Genomic DNA, 10,634 nt, shown 5'->3' on the forward strand with positions numbered 1-10,634 from the left:
CCTCTCTCTCTCTCTCAGTCAACCATTCAACAATTATATTTGCTATAACCTCTGCATGTTTAATACTTTTTGTTGCTTTCTCAGGAGCAAAGTGAAATAATTATTTTCCTCCAGGTTCCATACAAACAGAGAAATGTTCTTCTTTCACAGTTACTGGATATTTTGCATTTGAGTCACCAAGTTCAATCATTTGCTTGGTTTGATCAATTCTCATATCAAAAAATATGCATTTTACTTCTCCACTTTTTGCTATTTTGTCAAAATCCTTACTAAGATCTGAGAACTTTTTCTTGCGCTCTCGAAACTTTACAATGATTAATAAATAACTTTTTATCATAAGATGTTAAATACTTAAGTAATTAAGTATAAATACATAACTAAAAAACAAATTTATTTAAAAAAAAAATTATACCTTACGCTATTCATAGCCATGTGTGAAATATCTAAGGTATTGTAACACTTTTTTTTTCCTGATGGTTTCCCTAGCACTAGAGGCAATTCTACATTAATAATATCATCATTTTTATCATTTAATTCTATTTTTTTTACTGAAATCACTTTCTTTTTGATAATTAATCTCATCTGACTCAATTTTTTTTTTTAATTAAAATAACATTGCTGTCTTTATTCTCAAAACATTTTTCTCGATTTTTTCTAAATCTTCTTTTGAACTGTTTCCTGGTTTCAATGTTATCAGGTAATCTAATCTGAAACTTGCTAACAGTTCCAGTTTTAAATCTTTGAAAATATATAAACTTAACGTCATTAGATGGTATTTTGTACTCTTTGCTATACTTGCATTTATAATGAACTTCTTTATCACAATCATAATAATAAATTTTACAATTGGATATTTGCATACTAGTATATCAATAAGTTTATCAAGTTTTTCTTTAAAATTATTTGTTTAGCTCTTATTTTTCTTGGACAAGCTATTGCTGAAGCGATGTTCCACAACGTCACTATTTTATCACAAATTGTTTTGTAATTAATTTAGGTGATGTAAATTCCAAATTTGCACTTGACCACTGGTGTAATAAAACTGGAAGTATATCTTTGACCATCTCTTTCACAGGAAAAAATATGTTATTAGCCAAATGTGGCACAGTGGTTAGAGCGCTTGCTTAACAAGCAGGAAATCCAGGTTCGAAACGATTTTTGGACATATTTTAGCGTCACGGTAAGGAAAGAGGCGTGAACTTCCAGGTTAAATGCCCTTCCGCGGTGCTCTGTGACAAGACCGTTAGGTCTTCTTGGGGCACCTAAAATAAAAAATTAAAAATATGATGCAAATGCGTAGTGCAAATGCAGACAATATATATATTAGTTGAAAGAGCAATCTTTTTTGCACATTTTAAATTATAAATTCTAATTTTTTAATAACATTGTATATATATAATTTTTTTTTAGAAAATGTCCATAGAAAAAATACATTACATGTCTAAAATGTAATTTTCCAAAAGCGACAGAAGCGATTTGTTCTGTTTACGGTGTGGATGCTCTAAATGTTCGCGTTTGCCAGAAGTGGTTTGCTAAGTTTCGCAGCGGAGATTTTGATCTTGAGGACAAAGAACGTTCAGGAAGGCCACAGGAACTGGAAACAGACAGTTAAGAGGAATTGCTCGAAGAAGACCCACGGCAATCGACTCGAGAATTAGCAGAACAACTTGGAGTTGATCATTCGACTGTTTTAAGACGATTCAAAAGATCGGAAAATAGGTCCCACATGACTTGACTGAAAGCAACAAAATGCAACGTTTGAGCACCTGTATTTCTCATATGGCTAAGTACAAAAAAAAGGACTTTTTGTGGAAAATTGTAACGGGTGATGAAAAGTAGGTTTAATATGACAATCCTTCCAACAAAAAACAGTGGTTGAGTCTTAGTCAATCTGCCTCACCTGAACCCAATATTCATTGAAAAAAGGTAATGCTTAACGTATGGTGGGATATGAAAGGTATAATATATTATGAGCGGCTGAAACCGAAGCAAACTATTAATGCTGTACGCTACTCGCAACAATTGAGACGTTTGAACGAAAAAATCTTAGAAAAAAGGTCCGGACCGGGTCATGGAAACTGTAAAGTCATATTGCTGGACGACAATGCTCGGCCCTATGTTGCTATGAAAACCAAGGAAACTATTTTAGAACTAAGCTGGAAAGTCTTGCCGCATTCTGCGTATTCACCAGGCATGGCACCATCAGATTACCATTTGTTCCGTTCAATGAAACATTTTTTACGGGATAAAATCATTCAAAGAAAATCAAGATTTACAAAATCAGCTATTTGTCTATATCGAAGCTTTGCTTCGAAATAGACATCTAGCTGATGTCTATTTCGAAAATGTCCATCAAAAGTCTTTCTACAGAGATGGAATCTGTCAGTTGGTCACAGAATGGCAAAAGGTCATAGATAGCCACGGAAATTATTTTGATGAGGAATGACATCTTAATTTTAACTATATTTAATAAATAGTACAGAAAAAAAACGAATTTTCTTTTGCACCAACCTAATAAGAATGCTTAAATTTATACTTAACAATATACAGTTTGCAGTTGTTTTCTTATTGCGGCAATAAAAAAAATAATTTACTGACCATCATTAAAATAAAAAAAATATGTTTGAGCAAACCTTTTTTAGGAATTAAAAGTTATTTTACGCATTTTATAAAAATTTTTTTCATATTATATACATATTAAGTTAAATAAGTTAACTAAATGTAACTTTGTTTTGTTGTTTAAAAGTCTGTTTTTTTTACGGAAAATACTGTCTAGTAACGTTGTTATTCCTTTCAAAAGAAAACAAAAACCGTTTATACTTTCATAAAAAAGCTAATCACCTAAGTAAATATTTTTATGATTTAGATTCTCCATAAAATTTTGCAACTTTTACTTATATTCCAAATTTTATTAAACCATTTTTTCAAAAAAGTCTAAAATCGACACACCCTAGTGTTGAGTCTTGTATTTTTGAATAAAATGTCAACACTGGCTATAAAACTGGACTTTGTGCTAGTCTTGAACAAAAACTTGGCAGAAAAATTTATATAATAGGTTGTGCACTTCACAGCAATGAGTTTATGACCTTTTCGCCATATTATAGAACATCTCGATGGCAGTACAAACACGCCAACAACATTTTATAAAGAAATAGGAAAAGCTGCTGCACAAGATCATCATAATAAACCAATTGCTAAATTTGAATTTAGCAATTGGTTTATTAATTCAATTGCGCATATACGATCTTTGCGTTGCAAAAATTGACCGTCTATTTTTAAAGTAAAATTCAATTATCTTCACTCGTTGTTCTGTTGTAAACTTATCCATACCAAAAATCTCCAAAAGTTATATTTTTTAATATTACGAATGAAAAACAGAGGAAAAACGCCATTTTGCTAACGTTACTGCAACGATGTAAAAATAACGTTGTAACAACGTTACATTTGAGCTAAATGGCGTCGGAAAGGCTTTTGAGCAACGTTGAATTTTAAGAAAAAAGACGTTATAAAGACGTTAGGCAAACGTTATACTTTGGCTGAAATGAGGTTGAGCCAATGCCTTTTCTATCGTTGTTTAGACGTCGGAATAATTACATAAATGAAACATAGGTCAACGTTATTGTGACGAATTTGACCAAACGTTGCAAGAAAAACGTTCTCCAACGTTTTACTAACATTTATTATGTTACTTTTGCATTGCAAAAAATAATAAAGCTTAATTTAGCACTGTATAACTTTGCGCTGTAAAGTTATTTTTTCGTTTTATTTATTAAGGTCATACTCGATTATTATATTAGTCCGGGCAAATAATTGAATACGGAAATTAAAAAACTAAAAATAAATAAACCTAAAAAATAAATAAACATTGCAATACTTCTATAGTTCAAGATTTTAAAGTTATATGCAATAACTTAGAATGAAACTAGTTTGATTTTTACTTTCTTTCTAAATTTCAACCATATCTCAAATAAAAAGCGTATTCTTTGTTTGACACTAAAGGAGGAAAATATATGAAGAAACATAAAGTTGCAAACAAATCCAATTAAAAGCATTTTTAAGAACGAAATAAAAAAACATTCGGTATGAACAAATAGAAATATCACAAATACCAGAAATTGGACTTGTAAATAACAGAAATTGGAACTTGTTATTTGGTGCTCACCTGAGTTTTTCTGCTTTCGAAAGATTATTGACTGCAAATCGTTTAGCAACATCATCTGAAATAGAAAAAACAATCCCTCAATAAACTGTAAAACTAATAAAACTGCCCCCAAAATATTTTTTAATTGAATAAATAAACAAAATTTATTTAAAACACACAATCATCACATAATGGAAAAAAAATATTTCTAGTTTTACCCTTAAAAGATATATCTTTGTGTTTGAGTTAAGATTCCTGTAAAGTTCTTTTTTACAAGGGTTATTTTGGCAAAGACAATATATTTTCTTATAAGTTGAATTGTAGGGTACTACAAAGAAACTGAAATAGTACATTTTCACAAAGTAAAGAATCAAAAATCGTTTTAATAAATAACTCTTTTTAACACTAGTGATTACTTTGTTAGGTGTTTCTTCTTCCAATCCGAACTACTTTTATTTCACTTAAACGCTATTTGAGCAAGTGACATCTTACCAAAAACCAATTATTTCAAACTCAACAACTTTTAAAATGAAAAGGCAGACATATCAAGAAGCGGTCATTCAAAAAGTTATAACAAATGAATCAGGTTATGTAAATTGTAAATTGTATGAATGCTGGACCATAATAATCCACAACCTTAATAATCCAGTCATCCAAACCAATTTAATAGCATCAATGCATAGCCAATGCATTGATGCTGTTAATTTAGTTTTTATCTTCAGTACATAGGGACAAGGATACAAAAGAAATTAACTGTACAGCCTTTTATTTTTTAAAACTCTACCATTGATCTAGACTTTCTGAAAAAATCAGATGGCTTTTTACCTAATAAGTTATTTGACTTTTCAGAAATATGATTGATTTGAACATATGATAAATGATATATCTTTGGCTCCTTTTTTCAAAATACCAATAATCGACGAACAACCCCAAAACAAACTAAGTGCATATAGTCCAAAACGAATCTAGAAATGCATAGTAAACCAATCAAAAGACTTTTAAATAATTCATATTCTTTACAACTCATCTCAGCTAACTGTGTGTTTGCTAAGATAAATTATAAAGATTATAAAGTATCTAAAAGTAAAAAAAATTGTCCTGATTGAAAACAAATTTCTTTTTCTATATTTACTATTTTGCTAGCGCTTAAGTATCACATGTAAATTTTTTAACATTATCATACTTAAAAAAAAATTCTTTGCAAACAAGACCAATTTCTGAAAGTATTTGGAACTTTCCAAAAAACTTTTTGAGAAACTCCTTAAACAAGTTGGGCTTTTGTTTGCCACAAAAAAAACGTAACAAGAAACAGAGGTTTAGAAATAAACAAGCAAAATAAAGACTAAAGCAGTGTATTGCTAGATTTAAAAAAGGGCTGACCATATACATTTACTATTAAATATTTGTCATTTTTAATACCAATTATATATTATAAAACCTAGATGACTAACTTGCGGGATTTTATTGGACAAAAAATGAAGTCACTTTTTTTGCTTATAAATATAGTTCGCCATTTGTAAAAAAGGTAAAAGCTGAAGCCGATGTGTGGAATGCGTTAAAAATGAGAGTCAAAAGTTCCCAATAAATTAAAGATAATTCAAAAGCTTGTTATAATGATTATAAAATACTTATAAAAGTTTATGAGCTTATGTTTATCAACAAGTATAATAATTCATAAAAATGCTTCAAAAGCACCTGTTGTTTCAATTTTCTATTTAAAACTTTAATCCCTTTTTAATCGAAAATAAGTTTAGAAATCATAAATCATTATTTTACAAGTACTCTAATTTCTTCTAAGCACTTTTACATAAATAGAATATAGATTTAAAATATATTTACTTCATATATAAAAAAAAAAGTTAAATATGTGTTTACAAATTTAATCTACCATTTGTAAAAAGGGCAAAAGCGGCTTCACTTTTTGGATTGAAGATGAATACATCTAGTTTATATAAAATATCATTGGTTAATATACATATCATCATCATGGAGCATAATTTTAATACCAATGGCTTGATGTCAAAACCAAGATAAATGTAGCCACAATTTTTCAGTATTCACATGATTAGGTGTTTTAGTAACATTTGTTTCCTATGCCCATGTCGCTGCATTAAGACAAGCAAATCATTTAATAAAAAATGTGCAACTAAATGTTTAACTGGCCACTTAACAAGGTCAAGCATTAAAAATCAGGACAATTATCAGAGTGAAAAGGGTTTATTAAAATCATAGAACCACTTTCAAAAATATCAAAACTATTGAAATCGGCCAAAAGAAAAAATTACCGATTTAACTTCAATTATCATCATTTTCTAATAAACTGGTTATAAAAGAATTTCACCATATGGTTGATCTTGATGTCATCATATATTTATATTTGTTTATTTGTAAGCACAAACATTTAAACTTATATATATTTATAAAAATTTATAAAAATTTATAACAATTTATATATATATATATATATATATATATATATATATATATATATATATATAGTTTATAAATAAATTTATTTACTTGTAACATTTTATTCATATATTAATAATAATTTAATAATTTTTAATACTTAATAAATTTAATACTTTTAACACGAATACTTTAATCGTATTAAAAATACAAAATTCTTATAAAAATTTCGACAATTTTCATAGTTCAAATTAGCATTTCTTAACTTTTAAGAAATGAACTTTTATAAAAAAAATACTTCAAAATGTTCCTAAGAAATGATTTTGTAGCATTTTTTTATCTATTGATATTATTTTTATAGACATTTGTATTATATCAATGCGTTATACAAATACTCACTTGCAATATGTATATTCATTTAATGTAATATTAAAATAATAATTAGCAAAACCTTTGTAGCTATTCATAATGCCTGTAATGTTCTGAATATAACGGGTGATGCGGAAGTTATCGGACAAATCCTAATTTCATTATTTGAGAATAATATTAGTTTTTGTGGTTTTATGCGTAGGCATAAACGTTCTATAAAATATAAACTTCATTATTTGAAACACCATTATTTTAAATGAGGTTAAATGCAGCTGAACGAGAATCTTTTTGAAAGCGACTAAAAATGTTTTTTGTAAATAAACCTAATATATATAAAAAAAAAAATCGTAAATCATTTTGAAAAGGAAGGACTTGCTCGAAGTACAATATATGATAACCTAAAAAGACTTGAAACTGTTCAATCGTTTTCTGATAGAAAGCACCCTGGTCGTCTGACATCCTGGACTAGAGAAAAGAAAGCCGAATTAACGAGACTTGTCAACAAAAGGGGTCAGTCAGAGAAAAATAGGTATTAAATTCCGTGTAAATCAATCGACAATTGGTCGTCAGTTAAAAAAAATGAATGTTAAATATAAAAAACGAGAAAAGACTCCGAAATACACTATAGAACAACAAATAAAGGCAAAGAAAAGAAGCAGGAAACTAGTTAACCAACTCTATAACACAAAATCGCTTCTAGTCATCGATGACGAAAAATACTTTTGTTTTGCAGGGGACAACATGCCTGGAAATTCTGGATATTACACAAACAACAAAAAGACATGCCCAGAAAGTGTTCGTTTTATAGGAAAAGAGAAATTTCCAAAAAAATTATTAATGTGGATAGCCATATCTGACCGTGGTATGTCCGAGCCATTGTTTCGCACTTCCAAGGCTGTAGCAATCAATTCATCAATCTATATTAATAAATGTTTAGAAAAACGACTTCTTCCATTTATTCACAAGTATCATGGAGACTTTAACTATTTATTTTGGCCAGATTTAGCAAGTTCTCATTACTCTAAAGATTCTCTAAATTGGATGGACCAATATGTCTATTACGTTGATAAAGAATCCAATCCCCCAAATTTGCTTCAAGCACGACCAATTAAAAATTTTCGGGGACATTTGGTACAGAAGGTTTACGAGGGAGATTGGCAAGCTTCAACAGAGCAAGTTTTGATTGATCGCATTAAACTAAAACTACCAGAAATTGATTTAAACTTTTTACAGTCGCATATGAAAGGCGTCAGAGCAAAATTGAGATCAATTGCAGATGGTTGTGTTTTTTCATATAAAAAATAATATCTTTTTATTAAAAGATAAATACTTTATTTAAAAAGATATAATAGTAGTTTGTTTTTTTATGTATAAATAAGTTATTGACGTTTTTATTTTGTCTGATAACTTCCGCATCACCCGTTAAATGTAACAAATAAAAATATAAATGAAGATATACAAAAATTACCTCTGAATTAAATCCTTAACATGTTTTGGTAACTTTCCACGAACACTTAAGAGTTGACCTAAAAAAGAAAATATATATATATGGCACAATAAAGTGTTTTACACATAAGATCTTATTTACATGTTCTTTTTCCTAGTAGTTCTGATTGAATCATGGCAAAATCATGAATATAAAAACATTTTTATTCACTAAATTTTAGTAACGAAAATAAAATTTTAAAACATTTAAATTATTCAATAACAACTTTGTTACGCAGCAACCAATCTAAAAAGTTTAAAAATATTTATAGGTTGAACAAATAGGTTGACATAAGTTGTAACAACAAATGATTTACATACATTTTAATAAAATGATTGTAAATTATTTGCTGTTTCAAAAGCTGGACAATAAAATATATATTGACCATCTCTAAATCTCTAAATCATATTAATCATATTGAAATCAAATTTAAAAACTTTTGTGCAAAACCTTTTTTACCCATTCTTAATGTAAACTCATTCAAATCTTCAATTGTTAAACAGCTAAGTTTAAGATTAAATGTTATGTGTAAGATTATATGTGATGTTTAAGATTAATATTAAATGTGATAATTAAGATTAAGATATGATGATGTATTTTTGAGTCGACTTGTTTTGATTTTAAACACCTTGGTAACTTTGTACTGGAACTCTGCACATAAAAATTGAAGAAAAAATAATAGCATTCAACAAAAATATATTTTAACTTTTGTATGTATTTCATTAAAATATACGATTAATTTATTTTTCCGAGCAGTAGCCTTGTTCGTCAAGGTCAGTGTTTTGTAGTTGGAGAGTTGGAGAGTTGAGAGAATAAGTAAATGATAATACTACAATGATATATATATATATATATATATATATATATATATATATATATATATATATATATATATATATATATATATATATATATATATATATATATATATATATATCTGTGTGTGTGTGTGTGTGTGTGTGTGTGTGTATTATTTTGGTATAACATTTGAAAACAATATCATATCACGTTTCACATACAAAAACTATGCACAAATGTATTTGACTATTTGACATATATTTTATTGAAATATTTTTGTGTTTCAAAGTTATAGAGTTGAGAGGGGGTTATAACCATAACCAATAAAAAAAAGGAGCCTCCTCAACTGCAGTAGCCTTTATGGAGTTGAGGAGGTGAATTTAATTAATGGCCTTGAGGAGGTGGAAAAAAAAAAAAAAGCATAAAAAAAAGTTAAAAGTTATTTTTAATTGTAATTAATGAAGTCAAAATTGGCTCTTTGTTTCAATTCTGAAACTAGGGAAATATGAGATTGTGATTTATTTTGGAAAATCAACTGACTGAGTGTGTATAATGTAACACTGAATGTGTATTGATTCAAACCAATGTTTTTATTATTATCACTAAGTTCTGGTGTAAAATTTAGGTGTTCTGTTGGTGTTTCTGTAGGATATGTTTTTGCTTGCTTCCTTGTGAGTTCTATCCCTACCATGTCTCTGGTAGTAATGTGAAGGTAAATAAAAATAAAAAATAAATAAAAATAACCTAATGCAAAACAAAAAAAAATTAATTTTTCACCCTTTTTCGTGACTTAAGACTCGAATTTGTGAGAGTCAGTGTGTACTGATTTGTAATTTTTTATATTTTTTTTACTCTTTTTTCTTTCTTTTTTAACTTTATTTATTTTTTTAACTTTTAAGTTTTTATTTTTTTTCAAACTTATTAATTTCATACTTTTATATAATATTGAAAGATTTAAAATTTTATTGTACTTTTCTGTATTTCACGAAGGGGCTTTATGATAATATACTTTGACTTCTACTTGCCCCAGTCAGCTTGTAATTGTATATATTTGTTTAAATTTGTAGATAGCATTGTAAAATGTGTAAAATGACGAAATAAAAAATAATAATAATAAATCGATTGCAAAATTAGCACCTGCTAAGGCTGCATTTCTTTATCGTGCTCGACACTTTCTTTCTCCGGATTCTACCCTTTATCTCCATAAATCTCAAATCCGTTCTTATATGGGATAATGTTGCTGTATCTGGGGCGGATCTTCCAATGATGCCCTTTCTCTTTTAGACAAGGTGTAAAAACGCATTGTAAACATAGTTGGACCTGCTCTTGCAGCCAAACTCTAATTATTATCACATTGTCATAATGTAGCTTCTCTTTCTCTTTTCTATAAATACTATACAGAGCACTGTCGCGAAAAGCTAACGTCTATTT

General features: G+C 28.3%; 1 long non-coding RNA gene across 1 annotated transcript; it reads right to left on the bottom strand.

Moving 5' to 3' along the window:
- Nucleotides 1–3,905: 3,905 nt before the first annotated feature.
- Nucleotides 3,906–8,447, bottom strand: LOC136085017 (uncharacterized). The gene is made up of 3 exons (XR_010641007.1): nt 8,388–8,447; nt 4,163–4,217; nt 3,906–3,993 (listed from the first exon to the last, which is right to left on the bottom strand). It is a non-coding gene; the product is annotated as an uncharacterized LOC136085017 (long non-coding RNA).
- Nucleotides 8,448–10,634: the final 2,187 nt, after the last annotated feature.

This window comes from Hydra vulgaris, chromosome 09, assembly GCF_038396675.1.
Source record: "Hydra vulgaris chromosome 09, alternate assembly HydraT2T_AEP".
In the NCBI taxonomy this organism is placed as follows: Eukaryota; Metazoa; Cnidaria; class Hydrozoa; order Anthoathecata; family Hydridae; genus Hydra; species Hydra vulgaris.